General features: G+C 47.9%; 1 protein-coding gene and 1 long non-coding RNA gene across 2 annotated transcripts in view; one reads left to right on the forward strand and one right to left on the reverse strand.

The window, feature by feature from the left end:
• Positions 1 to 16,793, forward strand: part of LOC123756339 (uncharacterized) — a 1,167,846-nt gene that overhangs the window by 1,007,038 nt on the left and 144,015 nt on the right. The gene's annotated exons all lie outside the window — the stretch shown is intronic.
• LOC138368646 (uncharacterized) overlaps positions 3,584 to 16,793 on the reverse strand; it is a 248,760-nt gene continuing 235,550 nt past the window's right edge. The window contains exon 4 of the long non-coding RNA XR_011229630.1: positions 3,584 to 3,748. This is a non-coding gene — a long non-coding RNA (uncharacterized lncRNA). The remainder of the gene's footprint in view (positions 3,749 to 16,793) is intronic.

A 16,793-nucleotide genomic window follows, 5' to 3' on the forward strand; every position in this document is an offset into this window, starting at 1 on the left:
CGAGCTTCACAGCAGTCTCATGTGCGGTACTGTATCAAAGGCTTTTTGGCAGTCCAGAAATATGCAGTCTGCCCAACCATCTCTGTCCTGTCTTATCCTCGTTATTTTATCATAGAATTGCAGAAGGTTTGTTAGGCACGATTTCCCTGTCCAGAACCCATGTTGATGTTTGTTCACAAACCTAATGTTCTCCAGGTGTGCAACCAGTCGCAGCCTAATTATTCTTTCCAGTATTTTACAGGGGGATGCTTGTCAGTGATACAGGTCTGTAGTTAAGTGCCTCCTCCCAATCTCCTTTCTTGAAGATCGGCACGACATTTGCCTTCTTCCAGCAACTGGGCAATTCTCCTGACATAAGTGACTCATTAAAGATCATTGCCAGAGGCACGCTGAGGGCCTGTGCTGCTTCTTTTAGTATCCACGGTGATACTTTGTCTGGTCCAACTGCTTTAGTTGCATCTAGAGTTGTCAACTGTTTCATTACCTCCTCTGCTGTCACCTCTATATCTGATAGTCTTTCATCTAGGGTAACCCCTTCCAACAATGGGAGCTGCTCAGGCTCGGTAGTGAACACTCCATGGAAACTGGCATTCAGTGCCTCGCAGATTTCCTTGTCACTTTCAGTATATGCCCCCTCTGTCTTCCTTAGTCTTGTCACTTGGTCGTTCACCGACATTTTTCTTCTTATATGACTGTGTAGTAACTTAGGTTGTTTTTCGCTTTGATTGCAATATCGTTCTCATAGTCCCTTTCCGATGTTCGTCTTATGTTAATGTAATCGTTCCTAGCTCTGTTGTATCTGCTTCTGTTGTCCTCTGTTCTTTGTCTTCTGTACTTCCTCCACTCCCGTCTGCTGGCCATTTTTGCTTCCTGACACTGTCTATTAAACAATGGGTTATTATATTCCTTCTTATTTTTTCCCTTTACCGTTGGTATAAATCTCTCTTCGGCCTCCTGGCATTTCTGTATGACTAGGTCCATCATATCTTGGACTGTTTTTCCTCTAATTTCTTCCTCCCACTGCACTTCACCCAGATAGTCCCTTATCCTCATATAGTCCCCTTTCCTGTAGTCAGCTCTCCTTTCCCAGATCTCTTGTCCCATGGTCATAAGTTTGAATTCCATCATGTAGTCAAAGACTAGGACACAATGATCACTGGCCCCTAGAGGTATTTCATGCTCTAAATTCTCGATATCTTCTACGTTCTGGGTGAAAATCAGGTCTAATAGGCTCGGTGCATCTCCTCCTCTTTCCCTTGTGTCTTCCTTCACATGTTGTGTCAGGAAATTCCTGTCTATAACATCTACTAATTTTGCTCCCCACGTTTCGTCCCCTCCATGGGGATTCCTTGATTCCCAATTTATCTCTCCATGATTTAGGTCCCCCATGATCAGCAGCTTCGCTCTCATTCTGTGGGCTAGTGTTGCTGCCTTCTGCAGTTCATCTATACATGCTTTGTTGTTGTCATCATACTCCTGCCTGGGTCTTCTACTGTTTGGTGGGGGATTGTAGATTACCAGGATCACAGTCTTCCTCCCATCTACTGTCAGAGTTCCATGTATGAAGCTTGTGCACTCATTGGTAACTCGATTTCCCAGGTCTTCAAACTTCCATTTCCGCTTTATTAGGAGTGCTACTCCCCCTCCCTGTCTCTGTGTCCTCTCTTTTCGTATCACCTGGTACCCTTCAGGAAAGATTGCATCTGAGATCATGTCATTAATTTTAGTTTCCACAATTGCAACTATGTCAGGATCTGCTTCACTCACTCTTTCTTTTATCTCTTCTGCTTTATTAGATACCCCATCAGCATTGGTGTACCAAACCTTGAGATTCTTCATGGAAACTCTTGTACCAGAGTTCTCCCTTTCTCTGGGGGTCTGGGGGGATCTGGGGGATGTCTGGGGGTGACTGGGGGCAGAGGGGATCTGGGGGATCTGGGGGGTGTCTGGGGGATGACTGGGGGCGGGGAGGGTCCGGGGGATGTCCGGGGGGATCCGGGGGGATCCGGGGGGTGTCTGGGGGGGTCCGGGGGGTGTATGGGGGGTGAAAGAGTTCAGGAGGGGGGTGTTCAGAAAGAGTGCTTGGGGGGCTACTGGGGGCTGGGCTTCTAGGAAGGTAGGTAGGAGGGTCTGTGTGTATATGTGTGTGTGTGTGTGTGTGTGTGTGTGTGTGTGTGTGTGTGTGTGTGTGTGTAAGTGCGAGTACTCACCTAGTTGTATTCACCTATTTGTACTTGCGGGGGTTGAGCTCTGGCTCTTTGGTCCCTCCTCTCAACTGTGTGCGCGCGCGCGTGTGTGTATTAAGATAGGTAGTCAAAGCATTTAACCAAATTGGAAGCGGTGTTAGAGCGAAAACCATCGTTGGGATGAGAACGTAACTGTGGCACGCTTTTCCCTATTGCCCTGTGGACACCCCCTGACCCCGGACATGTTGGGCATGAACCTCACAGCAATCAGGGTGCAAAGTGCAATTACACACACACACACACACACACACACACACACACACACACACACACACACAGTGTCTGTCAGTCCCTCGAATTGCCAGCATAAAAAATAAAGCTCCCCAGGCCAGTGCAGGTTGGGGTTAGCCGCAACTCCTCAACGATCAGTTCATTACCAGACCAATAGAGAACTCAGAGTGAATGACTGATGGGTTCTAAAGTCTACCAATCAGGCTCAAAATTTGCTATCACTCCAAAAAAATAGACTTAACCACTTGGGCTGGACGGTAGACGGACGGTCTCGCTTCATGCAGGTCGGCGTTCAATTCCCGACCGTCCAAGCGGTTGGGCACCATTCCTTCCCCCCGTCCCATCCCAAATCCTAATCCTGACCCCTTCCCAGTGATTTATTGTCTAATGGCTTGGTTCTTTCCCCTGATAGTTCCCTTCCCTTCTGAAAAAAATGATAATTAGGAAGGGAAATGGAAGGGAACTATCAGGAGAAAGCGCCAAATCACTACAACAGTAAGGCACTTGGATGGGATCAGGATAAGGATTATGAGGAAATGCTGACACGCATGAGGCAGTATGTGCAGTTGAGATTTGATAAGCGTCCTGGGACAGGACTCATCAAGCATGTTGCGCAACCATTTGCGAAACCTATTCATCTTTCCTCGGGCAGGGCGACATGAGCAGTTTATGAGCTCGGGACACAACCAGGTTGGTTATAAGATTAATAACTTCGGGTTGTGAGATTCAGACGTTCATAAACTCTTTATTAAATTGTAAACAACGCTGCCATGATTGTTGAGAGATGTACAGGTTTCGTAAGTGGATGCGTTAAGGCTTGATTAATTCAGATGAATGTTTGATTAATCCATATCAATGTTTGATTAATCCATATCAATGCTTGATTAATCCCGATCAATGCTTGATCAATCCAGATCAATGTTTAATTAATCCAGATCAAAGGTTAATTAATCCAGATCAATGCTTGATATAATCCAGATCCAAGACGGGCTAAAACGTGTTCAGTTTTCTTCGTATACGAACGAGTTGTGTTCTCTGCCACATTATTATCACTTATTCTCTAGTCATTCATTCTCTAAATGAAATTTAAACACACTGTAATTGTCTTAAAATATTTGATATAAAATTAAAAGTTAAAAAGATTCTTGGTTCACGTTTTCTGTGGGTCCGTGTTAAGGACGTCCAGTGTTGCCAGGGGCTGTTGACAGCCGGCCAATCATAATTACAGGCTGATGGAGGGAGAGTTCCTGTTGGTCCACACACCTAAAAGTCTGGAACAATAGAATTTTTTTTCAAGTAGAATTTCTTTCTTTCTCGATAATTCAACCCACAAATGAGACAAACAAATTAAGCCAAATTGTGTCAAATTGATTTTGTATAATTGAAAATGATGACGGAAATATCAACAAAAAAGATAATAAATAGTTACTGACTTCGGACAGTAGTTGACTTTCTCATTTGTGCCATCCTGAGACTAGGAGAGATGAGAGATGTTTCCATATATATAGTTTAGCCTTTCTTGTGTGTAATTTAATTGGGAAATTATATAAAAAGATCTGTGTGTGTGTGTGTGTGTGTGTGTGTGTGTGAGTGAGTGAGTGAGTGAGTGAGTGAGTGAGTGAGTGAGTGAGTGAGAGAGAGAGAGAGAGAGAGAGAGAGAGAGAGAGAGAGAGAGAGAGAGAGAGAGCGTGTGTATTTATGTGTACTTATCTGTAAGTATGAAAGTTGAATTTCAGCTCTTGGTTCCCTCATCTCGAGGGTTAATGGATAGGTCTTCACGTTGGCGAGTTCCTAGAGTTCTGGTGCATTTAGAATTATGCCCGTAACACAGCTACGATCACTGATTTGTCACTGTGGATCTTGCAACAATGATCACCGGTCTGTCAATGTCGATCTTGAAGCTTTGATCAAGGATCTGCGAACCTTCACATTTTGTGTGTAACTTCCCTAGTGAGCATGTCTTGAATAGCTCTAAAAAATGTTGTCTGCTCAGAAACCAAAAAGCAAAACCGATTATGATGCTGTGAATCTCATCCTGAGACGCTCAGGATTGGAGATTGATCCAGTCTGAGAACATGGTTCAAGGATCCGACTCATGCATCTTGGATACTGAGTAAAACATGCTTAAAGATAGAGTGTAGCCACTGAAACTTCAACGTAGTCATTTTCTAGTGCACTGTTTCTTAATGACAGAAGATCAACCTATAGAATCCATTCATTCCTAAAGATGGTTTACGCATCTATGAGTCTGGTTCGCCGGTGGATTGAGATAACTCCGTTCCGGAAAACCCTCATGGCATACTAACAAAGGGAAAATTGTCCTTGGACCTAATGCAGCTCTGGGTAGCTCGAGCAGAACGCCTACACTCCCATCTAGGTAAGCATTTCGTAGTGGGATAGTAGCTATCCCATCCAGGCTAGATCTATCGTAGTGAGACGGTACCTATCCAGTCCACGCAATTCATCTGCATGCTGAACAGAAGTGTAAACAGATGTGGACTAAGTGCATGTTGTCCCTGACAGAGAATCCTGCTCGAGCTGTCAGATCTGACAGAGAATCCGGCTCGAGCTGTCAGATCTGACAGAGAATCCGGCTCGAGCTGGCAGATCTGACAGAGAATCCGGCTCGAGCTGGCAGATCTGCAGTTAAGCTTACTAACCGCCGCATCGCCCAGGCATTTAAGTTCTATTAGATTTTCCCCATTTCGTTTTAGTGCCTCATTCGTTGGAGGAGTTTCACGTGTATCCGGTTTTCAGTGGAGCGCATAACAGTCTACGGCTGGTTTATGTGGTGTACAGTCTACGGCTGGTTTATGTGGTGTACAGTCTACGGCCGGTTTACGAGGTGTACAGTCTACGGCCGGTTTACGAGGTGTACAGTCTACGGCCGGTTTACGAGGTGTACAGTCTACGGCTGGCTTATGTGGTGTACAGTTGCTTGGAGTGTTTTATATTTTGGAGTTTTCTATATAAATACTTACTGTAGGACCAGCATGGGTAACAGACCCATAAACTATTACCCAGTCTAAATATACAGAGTATCGACTGCGATACCTTGCCTACACTCAGACCCAGACCTCGCCTTACAGCAGCGAATAACGACATCACTAACTGCTTCACCCAACACACCGCCTTACCCAGTGTTTAATTGGCATCCATTCCAATTATTCCCCTATTTTTTTGTACCTATGTGATTACTCCACCTTTCCCTCCCAAACAACTTCAGAGCTTTCACTTGTGTATTTTAAGGGCTATATAGCCTCCCGGCTTGGTGCCTTCTTTGACAATTACTTGTGTATTTTAAAATAAATTTGCACCTTGCATATTCATTCCTTCCTTGAAGATGCTCCGGAGTGAAACGAAACGTTGGAGACAAATATATACCCTTCAATAATAGTTTCATTACCATGAATTTCGGTAATTTAATCGCTCATCTAAATCCGGAGAGTAAGAAAATAGTTAAACGCATAGAAAGCTTACACTAGTAGATCAACAACGCCAGCAATGTGGTCATATTTAACCAAATATGCTTAATATATGGTTAGATTCCTTATTATTAAAAGTTTATGCAGCTGTTATGTTATGAGAAGACATACATGTTGCCCTCGACCTTATCACTGCTCCCAATTGGTTACAGGTTCGATTCCAGGGCAATACGAGACGTTGGGGCTCGGTGGTACAGTTGAGTTTGTTTTCGACTTACAATCGGGAATCCAGGATTCGAATCGCAGGCAGGAAAGAAATTACTGGGCACCTTTTCTATTCACTTAAATGCCTCTATTCACCTAGCAGTAAAAAGGTACCCGCGGAGTCATTCAGCTGTTGTAGCTCGCATTACTAAGTTTTAGTAAATCTTAAGTTATAAGGATCTCAATAAGACTAAGAGGGTGCCTGTCCCCGTCAAAGGAAAACCAATATCGGTGTGAATAAAGGCCACAAAGGCCATAAAGGCCACAAAGGCCATAAAGGCCACAAAGGCCACATATCGTTCTCTAGTACGTAATATTATGGAACTCTCAGTTTAATCACGTCCCTTATAACTTCATTCAAATGTGTTCCTTCAGCCGTAATCAATTTGTTCCAATTAAAGCTATCGAAAATTACAACTATAAATTACTGCCCCTGGACAATTTTCAGCACAAATACGCTTTTGAGCGACAGTTATATTGTGAACTTTGCGGGCTCACCATAGCCCGTGCTACTTGGAACTTTTTGTTCCAGGTAGCGAATCTTTAACAACAAGTTATATTGACGGTTGACCGATATCCCGGCAAATATTTGACAACGGCGACAGATCCGGAATGCTGGCAGGTTGAGCGCTTCCTCTCGAGGGAGGCCAATAGGTCTTGTTATCCAGAAACAACAGTGATATCTTCTTCAACAACAGCGGCACCATCACTACCACCACAACAGCTGCACCGTCGCTACCACCACAACAGCTGTACCGTCGCTACCACCACAACAGCTGTACCGTCGCTACCACCACAACAGCTGTACCGTCGCTACCACCACAACAACTACACCATCACTACCACCACAACAGCTGTGCCGTCGCTACCACCACAACAGCTGTACCATCACTACCACCACAACAGCTACACCATCACTACCACCACAACAGCTGTACCGTCGCTACCACCACAACAGCTGCACCATCACTACCACCACAACAGCTGTACCGTCGCTACCACCACAACAGCTGCACAATCGCTACCACCACAACAGCTGTACCGTCGCTACCACCACAACAGCTGTACCGTCGCTACCACCACAACAGCTGCACCATCACTACCACCACAACAGCTGTACCGTCGCTACCACCACAACAGCTGCACCATTACTACCACCACAACAGCTGCACCATCACTACCACCACAACAGCTGTACCGTCGCTACCACCACAACAGCTGCACAATCGCTACCACCACAACAGCTGTACCATCACTACCACCACAACAGCTGTACCGTCGCTACCACCACAACAGCTGTACCATCACTACCACCACAACAGCTGTACCGTCGCTACCACCACAACAGCTGCACCATCACTACCACCACAACAGCTGTACCGTCGCTACCACCACAACAGCTGCACCATCACTACCACCACAACAGCTACACCATCACTACCACCACAACAGCTGTACCGTCGCTACCACCACAACAGCTGTACCGTCGCTACCACCACAACAGCTGTACCGTCGCTACCACCACAACAGCTGCACCGTCGCTACCACCACAACAGCTGCACCATCACTACCACCACAACAGCTGCACCATCACTACCACCACAACAGCTGTACCGTCGCTACCACCACAACAGCTCCACCATCACTACCACCACAACAGCTGCACCATCACTACCACCACAACAGCTGTATCGTCACTACCACCACAACAGCTGTACCGTCGCTACCACCACAACAGCTGCACCGTCGCTACCACCACAACAGCTGCACTGTCACTACCACCACAACAGCTGCACCGTCACTACCACCACAACAGCTGTACCGTCGCTACCACCACAACAGCTGCACCGTCGCTACCACCACAACAGCTGCACCATCACTACCACCACAACAGCTGCACCATCACTACCACCACAACAGCTGTACCGTCGCTACCACCACAACAGCTGCACAATCGCTACCACCACAACAGCTGCACCATCACTACCACCACAACAGCTGCACCATCATTACCACCACAACAGCTGCACCATCACTACCATCACAACAGCTGCACCATCTCTACCACCACAACAGCTGCACCATCACTACCACCACAACAGCTGCACCATCATTACCACCACAACAGCTGCACCATCACTACCACCACAACAGCTGCACCATCACTACCACCACAACAGCTGCACCATCACTACCACCACAACAGCTGCACCATCACTACCACCACAACAGCTGTACCATCACTATCACCAAAAGCCTGGTTGACCAGTCCAGCAACGAGGAGGCGTGGTCGATGATCGGGCCGCGGGGTCGCTAAGCCCCGAAATCGCCTCAAGGTAACCTTAAGGAGTTACCATGTACTTGTCAAAATTAGTAGACGAGGCAAAGGTGTAAAAACAAACAACGGCAGAAAATTACAAAAGGATCTTGACAAACTTCAGAAGTAGGAAAACAAATGGTTGTTAGAATTCAATCACATCAAGTGTAAGATAATGAAGAGGAGAACGGGTGAAAGGAGACCAGGAGTTAACTACACAATAAGACGAAGGTGACGATAGAAATCATGAAGATAAAAAGATTTAGGAGTGGATATAATTCCAAAACTAACACCTGAGCCACACATGAAGAAGATAGCATCGGCAGCATATGAGACGCTGGCAAATATATGAACATCATTTACAATCCAAGCCGAGGCTCCTTCAAGGCAACCTGCACAACATTCGTCAGACCAAAACTGGAATATGCAGCACCGGTTTGGAATCAACACCTGTTGAAGCAAAAACTAAAATGGAAAAACTATTAGGGTTCGCATCAAAATTGGTGCCAGAGCTAAGACGGTTGAGCCATAGGACAGTCTACTTGTAATATATCTTACTGAACTACATCTCACAACCCAAGGGGCTATAAGAGACAAAGGAGATATGATCACAACATACAAGATACTGAAGGAAATAGACAAAGTGGACAAGCACAACCTCTTTAAAGTGAGAGAAATAAGAACAAGAGACAAGTGGAAGCTGCAAACGCAAATGAGTGGAAGAAATGCAAGGAAACACTAGTACTCAGTCAGGTGGTAAAAAACGAAATGCACCTAAAAAAGAAGTTGTTAAAGCCACCTCTACACTCAACTTTAACATCAGATTGGATAAAAAAATTGAACGACAGAATAGTTCAATTAAAACGCAAAAGTAACAACAGGGCTATTAGCAATGGCACAGACGACCACATCTCAGTTCCTCGTGGTCACTGATAGGTAAGTTCAGATAGGTTATTACCACCACAGCCTCACACTGCACCACCACCACCACCACCACAGCCTCACACTGCACCACCACCACCACAACAGCCTCACACTGCACCACCACCACCACAGCCTCACACTGCACCACCACAGCCTCACACTGCACCACCACCACCACAGCCTCACACTGCACCACCACCACCACCACCACCACAGCCTCACACTGCACCACCACCACCACCACCACAGCCTCACACTGCACCACCACCACCACCACCAACCAGCCCCATACTGCACCACCACCACCACCACCACAGCCTCACACTGCACCACCACCACCACCACCACAGCCTCACACTGCACCACCACCACCACCACAGCCTCACACTGCACCACCACCACCACAGCCTCACACTGCAGCACCACCACCACCACCACCACAGCCTCACACTGCACCACCACCACCACAGCCTCACACTGCATCACCACCACAGCCTCACACTGCATCACCACCACCACCACCACAGCCTCACACTGCACCACCACCACAGCCTCACACTGCACCACCACCACCACAGCCTCACACTGCACCACCACCACCACCACAGCCTCACACTGCACCACCACCACCACCACCACCACAGCCTCACACTGCACCACCACCACCACCACCACCACCACCACCACCACAGCCTCACACTGCACCACCACCACCACCACCACCACAGCCTCACACTGCACCACCACCACCACCACAGCCTCACACTGCACCACCACCACCACAGCCTCACACTGCACCACCACCACCACAGCCTCACACTGCACCACCACCACCACCACCACAGCCTCACACTGCACCACCACCACAGCCTCACACTGCACCACCACCACCACCACCACCACAGCCTCACACTGCACCACCACCACCACCACAGCCTCACACTGCACCACCACCACCACAGCCTCACACTGCACCACCACCACCACAGCCTCACACTGCACCACCACCACAGCCTCACACTGCACCACCACCACAGCCTCACACTGCACCACCACCACCACCACCACAGCCTCACACTGCACCACCACCACCACCACAGCCTCACACTGCACCACCACCACCACAGCCTCACACTGCACCACAACCACCTCAGCCTCACACTGCACCACCACCACCACAGCCTCACACTGCACCACCACCAACCAGCCTCACACTGCACCACCACCACCACCACAGCCTCACACTGCACCACCACCACCACCACAGCCTCACACTGCACCACCACCACCAACCAGCCTCATACTGCCCCACCACCACCACCACAGCCTCACACTGCACCACCACCACCACAGCCTCACACTGCACCACCACCAACCAGCCTCACACTGCACCACCACCACCACCACAGCCTCACACTGCACCACCACCACCACAGCCTCACACTGCACCACCACCACCACAGCCTCACACTGCACCACCACCACCAACCAGCCTCATACTGCCCCACCACCACCACCACAGCCTCACACTGCACCACCACCACCACCACCACAGCCTCACACTGCACCACCACCACCACCACCACAGCCTCACACTGCACCACCACCACCACCACCAACCAGCCCCACACTGCACCACCACCACCACCACCACAGCCTCACACTGCACCACCACCACCACCACCACAGCCTCACACTGCACCACCACCACCACCACCACAGCCTCACACTGCACCACCACCACCACCACAGCCTCACACTGCACCACCACCACCACCACCACCACAGCCTCACACTGCACCACCACCACAGCCTCACACTGCACCACCACCACCACCACAGCCTCACACTGCACCACCACCACCACCACCACAGCCTCACACTGCACCACCACCACCACCACCACAGCCTCACACTGCACCAACACCACCACCACCAACCAGCCCCACACTGCACCACCACCACCACCACCACAGCCTCACACTGCACCACCACCACCACCACCACAGCCTCACACTGCACCACCACCACCACCACCACAGCCTCACATTGCACCACCACCACCACCACAGCCTCACACTGCACCACCACCACCACCACCACCACAGCCTCACACTGCACCACCACCACAGCCTCACACTGCACCACCACCACCACCACAGCCTCACACTGTACCACCACCACCACCACAGCCTCACACTGCACCACCACCACAGCCTCACACTGCACCACCACCACCACAGCCCCACACTGCACCACCACCACCACCACCACCACAGCCCCACACTGCACCACCACCACCACCACCACAGCCTCACACTGCACCACCACCACCACCACCACAGCCTCACACTGCACCACCACCACCACCACCACAGCCTCACACTGCACCACCACCACCACCACCACCACCACAGCCTCACACTGCACCACCACCACCACCACAGCCTCACACTGCACCACCACCACCACCACAGCCTCACACTGCACCACCACCACCACCACAGCCTCACACTGCACCACCACAGCCTCACACTGCACCACCACAGCCTCACACTGCACCACCACCACCACCACAGCCTCACACTGCACCACCACCACCACAGCCTCACACTGCACCACAACCACCTCAGCCTCACACTGCACCACCACCACCACAGCCTCACACTGCACCACCACCAACCAGCCTCACACTGCACCACCACCACCACCACAGCCTCACACTGCACCACCACCACCAACCAGCCTCATACTGCCCCACCACCACCACCACAGCCTCACACTGCACCACCACCACCACAGCCTCACACTGCACCACCACCAACCAGCCTCACACTGCACCACCACCACCACCACAGCCTCACACTGCACCACCACCACCACAGCCTCACACTGCACCACCACCACCACAGCCTCACACTGCACCACCACCACCAACCAGCCTCATACTGCCCCACCACCACCACCACAGCCTCACACTGCACCACCACCACCACAGCCTCACACTGCACCACCACCACCACCACAGCCTCACACTGCACCACCACCACCACAGCCTCACACTGCACCACCACCACCACCACCACAGCCTCACACTGCACCACCGGTATATATTGTATCCGCTACTCTCCTCAACTTCATATTTGTTCCAATCCTCAAAACTCAGTGGAAAAAAGCATTTTGTGCAGCTCTAATTTAATATTAATTGAATATTGAACTCCCCAATACTAGAAATGGAATTTTGAAACTGTTTAATAATTTGAATGGCCCTTTGTACTTATTTCAATATAAATATACTATTGGGGTACCCAGCGTGACGCGGGTCCGTCTGCCTGACTCCCCCCCCCCCTCTCTTTATATACTACTTTATATATACTTTATGTATATATATCTACCTATATATCTCTACCTATGTCTGTCTATCTAGCTATGCCTTAGTTCCATCCTCCCCCCAATTAAAGACACTGAAAGAAATATATGGGTTTCAGCTGTTTTTATTCATTTCTCTTCTCTTCCTTTTTCCTTTTCAGTTACTTTTCTGTTACAACTCCACGTTAATCACACGACATATTTCACATACTGCTTCATGACAGACTCCATGGGTTGGCCTAGGGGTGGTTATAATTACTAATATTTCTAGAAGCATTTAATTTAAGACCTTCCCAGACCAGCCACAAGTGTCAGTCCCGTAACCCCAGACCATTGCTGACACCAGTTTGTGTGGGGCTTCCCCCAAGCGTCTGGCCTTTGGACAAACGAACAGACATACACTCTTATAAATACATATGTACTAGGTGCGGGTACCCGGTGGTGCCCGGGGTAGCGTCTCTGCTGCCCCACCCTACCCCACCCCATTACACCCCTTCCCTTTTCCCCTCTCTCTGCTTTTCCCTCTTCCTTCCCTTTCCGTTAATCCCCTCGCCCCCTTCCTCTTGGTCACCCCTTCGTGTCTCCACCCCTTCTCCCTCATTCTGCCCTCTTTCCCCACCTTTCCCGAGAAAGTTTATTAGGAAGCACTAAAACTACTGTATCGTTCTCAGAGAATATATTATTACAATCACTAAAAACTTTCGGGAAATCATATCAAATATTTCACACTTGACTCAATGAAAATTGCTTGAGAGTGTCTATAAATGCTATTTTATTTTGTAAAAAGTTTTTTTATTTAGGCCTACACTGATCAGCCTATGTTCGGACCGCACCCCAGCCTATTCCCCCTGCAAATTTGGGTGAGGTTAGCTTCAAGCGTCTAACCTCCAATTTTGGACATACAGACAGACATCCCCTCTTATTGTATGGTATACCTCAAGGTATACCTGGACCTGTCTCTCTCGCTCTCTTTTGTTTGTATTAGATGCATTAATTTTTGACTGCAAAAATTCCTAACATATTTTGAAGCCGAATACAGTTTCAATTGAGTTTACCCTCGTAAACTGGGTCTCTTTCCTTGATGTGTGGGTTTATTGTTCTATTTGCCTGCAATGTCTTTAATTAATGATTTCGTGTTTCAAGAGGTCGTCTGTACTTACTCATATCATAAAAATTACTCTCCCAAGGTCAAATTTATCTCCTTTTTTCTACCCTGTAATACGAGCCATTTAATTTACCTCCCGTTTTAATTCTATCTTTATCATTAATGTTTATTTAATTAGATTAATGCTTCAAGTTTTCGTTTTGCGTTGTACGATAATGTCATTTAATTATAGAACCCTTTTTCGTACCATTTGCTTCTGTCAATATATTAGGATTTTTTTTATATAAATACTAGATTGTGTATCTGTCAGGTTCTGAGTTTATTCTGGTGGCGAGGTCGTCTCCTCACACCCTCCCTCCCGCTCGCTCTCTCTCTCTCTCTCTCTCTTCACAATCTGTAAAAGCCGTGATGAGGATTCCAACCTATGCTCTGAGTACTCCCAAGCACATGCCTTAGATAACTAGGCCGCGACATGGTCAAAAGGATTGCAACCTGGGATTCTACTGAATCCACGAGGGATTCCTGAGGCTGCTTCTGAAGCCGAAAGAAGGTTTCACACAATCCCCACATGCACTCTGGATGTGTCGTCCAGGAATTCTAACTCTGACTCTTCCTCTTTCAGTACACAGAGGAGATTCTCGGCTGTGCGGATTTTCTCATTAATATCTCACGTTAATGTTATTTCTCTGTGTATAATCTTCATTAATTACTGTCTTCATCTCTGCAAACATCTTCACTCAATCTACATTCCCCCTACCCCCCACACTCCCCATCTTCCACTCCACATACCTTCCCCATGTTCCCCAACACCCCTCCACATCCCCTGTAAACACTCCCTGTTTCCTCCAACATACATTGGCCGTCTCCTCCCAGTACTCATCGCCTCCCTCTCTGCTCACACATGACGTTCCGCACGTGTCCTATTGCCCTGTCCACACAAGCTCTTCCTCAGTCTCCTGCCTGCACTTTCCGCTCCTCCTCTCTCCCTCTCTCCACATGCCCACTCTCTCTCTCTGTCATTCTTTGTTACACACTCTCCCTCTCCACGTCAATGTAACCCACCTAATGCACCCCTGTGTGGAACTCTCTAATCCGAACATCTGCTTTGAACCTCAATATCTTAATTCATTATCATTTAAACTAATAATTAAGTCTATGGAATAGGCGCGGAAAATTTCATATCTACAGACTTAATGAAAGTGGGACATTGGGTCCGCGCACCCTTCATGGGGATAGTGGAACAACCCAGCCCCCACTATGACACCACTGATGAAGGGAAGGGAATTATCAAGGGAAAAGCACCAAGTCATTACGACTATATAGCACTTGGAAGTGGTCAGGAAAAGGATTTGGGATGGGACGTCGGGAAGGAATGGTGCCCAACCACTTGGACAGTCGGGGATTGAACGCCGACCTGCAAGAAACGAGACCGTCGCTCTACCGTCCAGCCCAATTGGTTGGACTGATGAAATAACGTTAATTCTGTAAAGAGTAGGAAGGCTTTCCCCCCCATCATCTCACCCTCAGCCCTTGTACAGATATTATCCTTTATACAAGTTCCACTGCCCAACTTAACGATTTCCGGTCGATCGAACTCTGTAGTGTCCATGTGGTACCAATATGTTTTCTGTCTCTGTCCCTGAAGCTCATCGGGCAAAATAACTATGATTCTCTGTCCTTTCAAATATTTTTTTTTAGTGTATTTTTGAGCTCAAGTGTTTTGTGACCTGTTGCACGCACGCGCGCGCACATATACACACACACACACACATACACACACACACACACACACACACACGGGACGCTGGTAGCTGAGTGGATAGCACGCGGGACTTGTAATCCTGTGGCCCGGGTTCGATTCCCGGCGCCGGCGAGTAGCAATGGGCAGAGTAACATTCATGAAGATCTCTTTGTAAGGCCGCAATATTATTTTTACTTTCTAATTTAAATAAATCTTAATAATAGCAGCAAATTTGATGATGTGGTTTATAATATTCTCATTTATGTCATTGATGTACAAGATAAAATAGGTTGGCACCAAGATGGAACCCTGAGGTACCCCACTCACCACATTTCTCCGGTCAGATTCATCTCCGTTTTAAACGACAATAGGCTTTCTTTGTTTTAAACCATTGTATTACCCAGTCTTGTGTTCTACGATTTATCCCACATGCGTGTGGCAAGTATCCTTGCCAGTCTCTCATGCGGTGGCTTATCAGAAGCTTTAGTGAAGGTCATGTCTAATGAATCTGCTGGAAGTCTTTTGTCTGAGTAGCTGCTTGCCGTTTCCAAAAATGTGAAAAGGTTTTTAAGGTAGAATTAATTTTTAACAAAACCAGGTTGCGTTGATTTTACTACAGTGTGCACAGTAACCTGGTGAATAATTCCCCCCCGCCTAAGGATTATTTCAATGATTTTGCTGATATGCGAGGTCAGGTTCATCTGTCGGCATTTTTTAGCCGAGTTCCTTCTGTTTTGTTTTCTATATAGGGGGTGATATTTGTATACATCCTATCTAAGAAAATTATTCCTTGGTCCAGAGATTTTCTTAAAAGGAGTTAGACATAAATCATCTACTAGTTCCTCTACGACTTTTGATTAAATTGCGTCCACACCTGCAGCTTTTGAATCTTTTAGTTTGCCAATAATTAGGAAGAGCATTGGCAAACTAAAAGATTCAAAAGCCCCAGGTGTGGACACAATTTAATAAAAAATCGTAGAGGAACTTGAAGATATATTATGTCTAACTCCTTTTTAACCACTTGGACTGGACGGTAGAGCGACGGTCTAGAAAGTCTATAGAGTAATCATCCAGGACCTTCATATGACTTTCTATAATTGTAATTCATATTAAAAAATTGGGATCACACGAAGCAGCGAGCTTTTCCGTTACATGTATTTGATCGATCGTG

This window comes from Procambarus clarkii, chromosome 25, assembly GCF_040958095.1.
Source record: "Procambarus clarkii isolate CNS0578487 chromosome 25, FALCON_Pclarkii_2.0, whole genome shotgun sequence".
In the NCBI taxonomy this organism is placed as follows: Eukaryota; Metazoa; Arthropoda; class Malacostraca; order Decapoda; family Cambaridae; genus Procambarus; species Procambarus clarkii.